Consider the following 9,832-nt stretch of genomic DNA (forward strand, 5'->3'; position numbering starts at 1 on the left):
AAATGAAATGTTTGAGGACAATATGTGGTGTGACGTGGTTTGATGGTGTAAGTAATGAAAGAGTAAAAGAGATGTGTGGTAGTAAAAAGAGTGTGGCTGAGAGAGCAGAAGAGACTATGTTGAAATGGTTTGGTCACATGGAGAGAATGAGTGAGGAAAGATTGACAAAGAGGATATATGTGTCACAGGTGGATGGAACGAGGAGAAGTGGGAGACCAAATTGGGAGTGGAAGGATGGAGTGAAAAAGATTTTGAGCGATCGGGACCTGAACATGCAGGAGGATGAAAGGCGTGCAAGGAATAAAGTGAATCGGAACGATGTGGTATACCGGGGTCGACGTGCTTTCAATGGATTGATCCAGGGCATGTGAAGCGTCTGGGGTAAACCATGGAAAGTTGTGTGGGGCTTGGATGTGGAAAGGGAGCTATGGTTTCGGTGCATTATACATTACTACTAGATACTGAGTGTGAACGAATGTGGCCTTTGTTGTCTTTTCCTAGCGCTACCTCGCGCACGTGCTGGGGGAGAGGGGTGTCATGAATAAAGGCAGCAAGTATTAATTATATACATGTGTATATGTCTGTGTATGTATATGTATGTATACGTTGAAATGTATAGGTATGTATATGTGCGTGTGTTGACGTGTATGTATATGCAAGTGTATGTGGGTGGATTGGGCCATTCTTTCGTGTTTCCTTGCGCTACCTCGCTAATGCGGGAGACAGCGACAAAGCAAAATAAAAATATATATATATATATATATATATATATATATATATATATATCATCTTTGACTTGTCAGTTTTCAAGACAGACGGAAATAGGGAAAAAGGAAAAGATCAAAAGTGGGCAACACCACATGTACCTAGCAAGTTATGAGTAACTGGCAACCTTACCCCGTGGCGGTGGTAGAGAGCGACGACACCAACATATATTGCACATATATATATATAGTTAGCGGGGAGGGAAGGCTTCAGTGTTGTGCTGCGAGTGTTCACGCCTGTACCGTGCGCGACTCAACGGAGGCTGAGGTTAAACGAACAGACAAGGAAGGAAGGAAGGAAGGAAGGAAGGAAGCCACTGACGAGTGATCATGCTGAGCTTTTTCTCTTTTGGCCGTCGTGATGAAAGCAGTCATGAGGACCAGGAGGCCACCGGACATGTGAGTCGACACGCACAACTCAACATACCAGAATACCGCAGCCAGGACGGACGTCTCAGCCCACATAAGCATCACAGACCTCATTCTTTCCGAAGTCCCCACAGACACCACCACTGCCTACGTGGGTGCCTAAGTCCACACAGACGACACGGCGCGAGCCCTGGTGAACGTCGTAGCCGAAGTGCACAGCCTAGCCCAAGTGGCCGCCAGAGCCCAGCAGATGAGCGTAGCTTAAGCGGTCGCCGGAGCCCCAGTAGTGACCATGACCGATCCAGCAGACGCCACAGCACAAGCGTTGACCACAACCTGAGGGGCGACCGCCGCTCGTGTAGTCGTCGCCACTCGACGAGAGACGATAGCCCGAGAGGAGACCGCAGCCCTCGTAGACACCACGAGCGAAGCAGAGAGAACAGCTTCAGCGAACAGCATCCCCAGAGTGGACGACATGGCCCGGGTGGACAGCAGGGATCAAGTGGAGATCAAAGACAAGGTGAAGGTCACACCCCAAGTGATCATCACACCCCAGACGGACACCACTCCACCGCGCTAAGACGCCAGAGTCAACAGGAGCCTCACGACCCTCACGGACACCAAGGATCACACGGACACCAAGAGAATCACGGACACAAACACGGTGACGCACGTGGACACCGTTCCCAGCACGTGCACCAGTGCCCACACGGACCCCCGGGTTTGCGCGGCTACCGCGCGTCACATGGGCACCGACACGAAAACCGTAGCTCTGTGCCGTAAATAGATCCTAGTTTTTTTTTCTTTTCTACGAACCCAGACGCTGTTGCCTCACAGTTGGTGATGTGTCTCAACAGGTACACGCCTCTGGATGTGTCTATCTCTTTCTTAGTGGTAGCATTTAATGTGTGTGTGTGTGTGTGTGATCTCAGTCGCTCTTTGTTTCTCTCTAAGGATCAAAATGTGAAAAGCAGGCATGATGATTACTCTAAGAATGATGTATATACGTAACTTCACATTTGAAGATATGATTTGATCACAATCATTGTTTCTCTTAGGCACCGGGGTGAAAATCTGACTTTAGAACGTTTACTAAAGGATTAGATTGGAAAAAAAAAACTTTTGTTTATCAATGAATTAATTTATTTCTGTTCACTTGCACTCAAGCATCCCATTGAGACACTTGGCCCACACTCAAGTCGTAAACTGGTAGCTCATTGAGGTACTCGCCTTTTATACCCAGCTTGGACTGTAAGCTTTAGCTAGTGGTTGTGACGTCAGAGAAATGTTGTTTTCTATAATTTGTACATTGCATTCTCGAGGTGATCAACTAATTCAATACTGTTATGTTTTTCTTATTTTTCTGTAATTTGTTGTTACATCAAGCATCCAGACGATCTATGGGAGTTAGAGATACGTGTCAGATCAGGTTAAAGACATGGTATTGACCACAACAAAGTGCTTTAATAAGTTACAATTTTGGAGATAAAAAGGATGCTTAATAAGACATATCCATAAAGTGTACTAAAAGTCCACCAGAGAGGCATAGGTAACCTCGGGAGATTCACAGTTAATATGTAAAATAGATAAATGAATTCACTGTTCTTCACTTACTGAAGTTCGCTGTCGACAACCCCAGACCTTTCCAACGAAGGCTGAAAGTGTGGAGTTCATATCTCAGTAGACTAAAGCATTTGAACACACACACCAAAAAAAAATGTGGATCTCGATATTCTTCGTGTGAAGGGGACAGCAATTGTATTATTTGACTACCTTCTGGTGCAAATTCCAAGGTGTATACCTCGGTATTAAGAATACAAGGGTAAACTACAGCATGAACTCGGTTGAGGTACAAAGGGTATATGTGGAAAAGGGGACTAGAATAATGATAGAAATAAATTGCTTTAATCACACTTATCATCTTTGTATAAATAAATGACATTTTTATAATATTATTTGGTCTCTCTACCATAAAATCTTTTTATTGCGACAAATGATAGAAATAAGTGTGCTCTAATTTCGCTTGTCATTTCTGTATAAATAAAAGACTTTTTTTTTATAACATGATTTATTTTCTTTACCATAAAACCTTTTTGTTGCGCCGAAATCCTTTGGAGGTGTAACAAAGGAAGTTTTGTTACTTTCTACCTTCTGGTGTATGATCACTACTGCCTATTAAAGAATAGATGACCCTGCTCAATAAAGGCTGTCTGTATACCATACACAGTTGTGGAAGGCTGTCTGTATACCATACACAGCTGTGGAAGGCTGTCTGTATACCATACACAGCTGTGGAAGGCTGTCTGTATACCATACACAGCTGTGGAAGGCTGTCTGTATACTATACACAGCTGTGGAAGGCTGTCTGTATACCATACACAGCTGTGGAAGGCTGTCTGTATACCATACACAGCTGTGGAAGTTTGGGGTGGGGGCAGGGAATGATTTCCTAACCACATAACGAAACAAAAACCAAATCATAAATCTATTGGTTACAATGATGTAGATGTATGTAGATACTCCTCTTCTGTTTCCCAATTCTTAACTCACGAGTATGTTGAGGGTAAATGATGTGGTTGATGATAAACACACAAGTCAAAGCTGTCCTGAATTCTGATGTGTGGACACGTCATCATGCATCCAAAATGAGCCTCTGTGGTGTAGTGGTTAGCGTCGCTAACCGTGAGTTAACACGGGGCAAGTTCGGAGTGGGACCTGCATAGGTTCGAAACTTAGGCGTGGTAGTTGGCCCATATCCCAACTAGGTGTTCATCCTCCACTCGAAGTTGGTCGCTAAATGGGCACCTGGCATAGGCTTATGTGTGTGTGTGTGTGTGTGTGTGTGTGTATGTGTGTACATTCATAGGCGTAAAGACATGGTACATATATACAAGGTTAAGAGACAGGGCAACACGAGTGTAAAAACCACTCCCTGTAACAAACAAATAGTCAGCTGACTTGGCTGAGCTTTCTGGGTTAACACTAGAAAAACAAGGATTTTCATAATGAATGAGAATTCGTCCATCTCTAGAAAGAACGAGCGAAGGGCATCAGAGAAATGGACCATAGAATTACAGTATATATATATATATATATATATATATATATATATATATATATATATATATATATATATATATATATATATATATATATATAATTTTCCCAAAGAAAGAATAGAGAAGGGGGCCAAGTGAGGACATTCCCTCAATGGTTCAGTCCTCTGTTCTTAATGCTACATCGCTAACGCGAGAAATGGGTGATGTGTATGAAAAGATATACATATATATATCTATTTTTATTGCCTTTTATACTTTGTCACTGTCTCCCGCGTTAGCGAGGTGGCGCAAGGAAACAGATGAAAGAATGGCCCAACCCATCCACATACACATGTATGTACATACACGTCCACACACGCACATATACATACCTATGCATTTCAACATATACATATATATACATACACAGACATATACATATATACACATGTACATAATTCATACTTGCTACCTATATTCATTCCCGTCGCCACCTCGCCACATATGAAATGGCAACCCCCTCCCCCCGCAGGCGCGCGACGTACCGCTAGGAAAAGAAAACAAAGGCCACATTCGTTCACACTCAGTCTCTAGCTGTCATGTATGATACACCGAAATCACAGCTCCCATTCCACATCCAGGCCCCACAAAACTTTCCATGGTTTACCCCAGACGCTTCACATGCCCTGGTTCAATCCACTGACAGCACGTCGACACCTATATGCCACATTGTTCCAATTCACTCTATTCCTTGCACGCCTTTCACCCTCCTGCAAGTTCAAGCCCCGATCACTGTATCCTTCCACCTCCAATTTGGTCTCCCACTTCTCCTCGTTCCCTCCACCTCTGACACATATATCCTCTTTGTCAACCCTTCCTCACTCATTCTCTCCATATGACCAAAACATTTCAATACACCCTCTTCTGCTCTCTCAACCACACTCTTTTATCACCACACATCTCTCTTACTCTTTCATTACTTATTCGATCAAGCCACCTTACACCACATATTGTCCTCAAACATTTCATTTCCAACATATCCACCCTTCTCCGCACATCCCTATCTATAGCCCACGCCTCGCAACCATATAACATTGTTGGAACCACTGTACCTTTAAACATACTCATTTTTGCTATATACATACACACACACACACACACATATATATATATATATATATATATATATATATATATATATATATATATATATATATATATATAGAGAGAGAGAGAGAGAGAGAGAGAGAGAGAGTTAGTGCGCATAGACAAATGCCATTTTAAATTAATGACAACAGAAAATTCCCAGGTATAAAAGTATCATTCGTTAGATATAGCTATAATGCATCTTTGAAGCTAGTCCCAAAGTTTTAAGCTACATGTATTTCAAGATATAATAGCAACGCATACCAATGATCACAGCCTAGCCCAAACGTTTCCCCTCCCTCTCAACACACGAAGACAGAAGGCGTCACTTGAATATAATTCATCGGCATTGATAATTACAGGAATTAGATTTATTCGTCTCTAATAACTGACTGAAACCTAGCTGTTAATTGCACACCAGGACAGAGGCTGGGGACTTTTAAGCTTCCCTAATACCGGGACTTGGCAAAACCCTACCACCTTCAATGTCCACCATTTGACAGGGGTCTACTGTGGCACGTTCCTCTAAAGGGATCAAGTATTTGCAAACTTCCCCTATCCAAACAGGCTTCTGCCACTGGATGTACGCTGGGCGTATGCTCAAGGGTCATGTTTCTACTGTTTCCTACTGATCTCGTCTGGTCGGTTCAAAACATAGAAATGCTCGTTTCTGACATACTTGTCCCTTCCATATTTCACTCACTGTCTCTAGTTCGCGTTGGCGCGGCTTAAGAGGAATAAAGATATGTCTGCGTTTTATTATTAAATTCTTTTTTATATATAAATTATATTATCAGATATTACTCTTAATGTATCCAGGGATAGTGTGGGAGAGAGTACTTCTCTACGTATTACTGATGTTAGTAAAATATATAAAGGTATGGAATGATTGTGAATTCTCTATATCGATTTTTTTTAATTTCCAAAAGAGGGAAAAATATAAGGGGGTGAGGAATTCTTGTTAAGCCGTGTCTTAACTACGGTTAAGGGGATAGGCGATAGGAAGAAGGAAAGGAGATTCTAGAATTATGGTTTGCAGGCACAAGCGGTTTAAAGGACAGGTTGTGATAATTAGTTTAGGATGGGGTGAAATTAGTGTGAGGTAAAATCAAAAGGGACAACAGGGAAGTGATATGGGGGATGGAGTAATGGAGGTGGTAGTTGATGATCGAATAGTGGCAAACGCTGGGATATTTCAGTAAGCAGTATGACTAGTGATGAGTTGGTAACTGTCTGAAGAAAATGTATAGATAACTGTGAAATAATAAAGATTTTAAATGAACTACGTGTGCGATCCAAGTATTCGGGTCAGATGATTTTGCAGATAGACATTTTCCTGTTTGACAAAATTAGTTTTCTTAGTATTTGCCGTTTCCGCGTTAGCAGATGCGGATCGGAACCAAAAGGAAAGGTCATCACTCAATGGATGTGTGTGCAGTGTACAAATTGACGAGGCCAAATCCTATGACAGGCCGAAGTCTTCGTTTCCCGGAGTCAAAATGGTTTTGGTTAGTCCAACAATTATGGTAGGCTGGCTTGATAGAGTGTGCGAGACTATTGATGCACACACTCGATTTAGGCCAATCTGTGAATTTTCACGTGCGTTATGATCGAGCTGAGTACTAAGTTTATTCACCGAGTGTGCTGAAATGAAAGACGTTTTTTTGTTTCTAGGTCCAAGTGCTGAAATATTCCTGTCATGCTCACTAGAGAGGTTCTGGAAAACCAAGTCAAAATATCGTGTCAGGCTTCGAGGAACATGAATAGAGCCAAATGTGGGTGTTAAATTTACGACCAATTTTGTGATCGGGGCCTGAACATGCAGGAGGGTGAAAGGAGGGCAAGGAATAGAGTGAATTGGAGCGATGTGGTATACCGGGGCTGACGTGCTGTCAGTGGATTGAATCAAGGCATGTGAAGCGTCTGGGGTAAACCATGGAAAGCTGTGTAGGTATGTATATTTGCGTGTGTGGACGTATGTATATACATGTGTATGGGGGGGGGTTGGGCCATTTCTTTCGTCTGTTTCCTTGCGCTACCTCGCAAACGCGGGAGACAGCGACAAAGTATAAAAAAAAAAAAAGAATATATATATATATATATATATATATATATATATATATATATATATATATATATATATATATATATATATATATATATATTATCCCTGGGGATAGGGGAGAAAGAATACTTCCCACGTATTCCCTGCGTGTCGTAGAAGGCGACTAAAAGGGGATGGAGCGGGTGGCTGGAAATCCTCCCCTCTCGTTTTTTTTAATTTTCCAAAAGAGGGAACATAGAAGGGGGCCAGGTGAGGATATTCCCTCTAAGGCTCAGTCCTCTGTTCTTAACGCTACCTCGCTAATGCGGGAAATGGCGAATAGTATGAAAGAAAGAAAAGAAAGAAGCAGCATTCACTCGTTCGTCTCAGGCACAAACGTTAAAGGACAGGATGTGATAATAGCTTGCACCTCACGAGAGCCGCAGTCGAAATCATTCTTGTAAAAACACCCAAAAAGGACAACCAAATAGTGGATGATGGAAAGGGATGGTCAAAGGTAGGTGGTTAGTATGGAAGATAATAGTCTGGCGAAAGAATATTTCAGTAAGGATTGGATCTAAGTCAGAAGTGGTACCATCCTTCAAGACAAATGGATGCATACCATCTGGAACATATATATATATACATTTTTAAGCTTTTTGAACTACGTGTGCCTGATCCTGTATTCCGGGTTCATGATAGATTTTGCAGATAGACATTTCTCCTGTTTTATCAAATATTTTCTTTTCTTTCGTACGTTTTTGCCGTTTCCCGCGTTAGCATGATGACGCCAGGAACAAAATAAAAGCCTCATTCACTCACATCGATTTTCTAGCTTTCATGTACAATGCACAGAAGCCAAAGCTTCCCTATCCACAACCAGGCCCCACAGATCTTTCCTTGCTTTCTCCCGGCTGCTTCAGAATTTCTGGTTCAGTCCACTGATAGCATGTCGCCCCTAGTATATCACACCACTCCGATTCACCCTATCCTGTGCAAACTTTTCACCCTCCTTCATGTTCAAGCCCAGAGTACTCTAAATTTTTTTCACTCCATTCTCCATCTTAAGTTCTCTTTTTTTTTCTTCTTCTAGTCTCCACTTCTGAAACATATTCCCTCTGTCATCCTCTCCTTACTCAATCTCTCTCCTGTCCAAACCATTTCAACACATCCTCTTCAGCTCTCTCAGTCATACTCTTCTTATTACCACATGTCTCTTTTACATTTACCCGACCAATCCTCCACTCACCACATACTGTTCTCATACATAACATTTCCCATACATTCGCCTTATTCCGTACATTCTCATCTATAGCCCATACCTCATATTCAAACAGCACCGCTGGGGTAACTATACCCTCAAACATAAGCAAATTCGACCCCCCCTTCCATAATGACCTCTCCTTCCACTCATTCTTGATGTTTCCAGAACCTCCGCCTGCTAATGACATACACACATCCGCTTCCTTGGCTCCATATGCTGCCATATCCAGTGTTGAACGCTTCACTTCCTCCAAGTTTTCTGGGTTCAAATTCGCACCCCAGGTAACCTCTCTCTCTTTGCATTGCTAAGCTTATTAACGTTTATTTATTCACATTTCCTCTCAACTTTCCCCTATCACACACTTTCTCAAACTCAGACACCAACTTCTTCAGTTTCTTTCCAAATTGTGCCAACAGCACCGCGTCATCAGCAAACTCGCTTCCAAGCCCTCCATCGATCCTTACAGTTTGTATCTTCTGGTTGGTCCTATGAGTGAATTATGTTGGTACTCAGACCTTAATATATCACACTGGCGGACACCATCAGCTGAGTTTTGAACGATATTATACAGCCAAGTTTGACCCAAGTTTTTTATCCTTTTCATTAATATGTTTGTAGAAACTTGCATCATCCAGGTAATGAACACTTGATGTAACTATGCCATTTGACAAATCCCGAAGCCAAAATCACTTATTGGTAAAAGAAAAAAAGAAATAAAACTTCTTCCTTTGATATAGGCAATATGACGTATTTAGTTAATAGAAAACTTTAGAATGAATTGTAGATAATAGACACAAAAAGAATATTGAAGGAAGGGCAACCCCAGGTGTGGGACCACAAATTAAGGATAAATGAGACAAAGGCATGTCTATCAAGGGTACAGACGGAGAAGCCTCGGTTTTGTTTTTGGAACTGTGGATGACATTTCATGAAAAGTATACCATCTTTGGTGGTGTGAAAGGAGTACCAATGAAATATATGAGCAAAAAAGGTACTTTTGGTTTAGACAGTAGCCAGAGCAAAGAGAAAGTAACTTGGTATGGCTCATGAGGAAGATCGACAGAGTTAACAGTACAGTAACTAAGAAATATTTTTGGTACAGGAGTGTAGTTAATGGTCTATGTCGTTCAAGAACTCTGGCTCTGAATATGTGTCTCGATGGAACAGAAACTAACATGAACGAAAAACGGATTTGATTGTGAAAGTG

This window comes from Panulirus ornatus, chromosome 67 (assembly GCF_036320965.1).
Source record: "Panulirus ornatus isolate Po-2019 chromosome 67, ASM3632096v1, whole genome shotgun sequence".
NCBI classification, from domain to species: domain Eukaryota; kingdom Metazoa; phylum Arthropoda; class Malacostraca; order Decapoda; family Palinuridae; genus Panulirus; species Panulirus ornatus.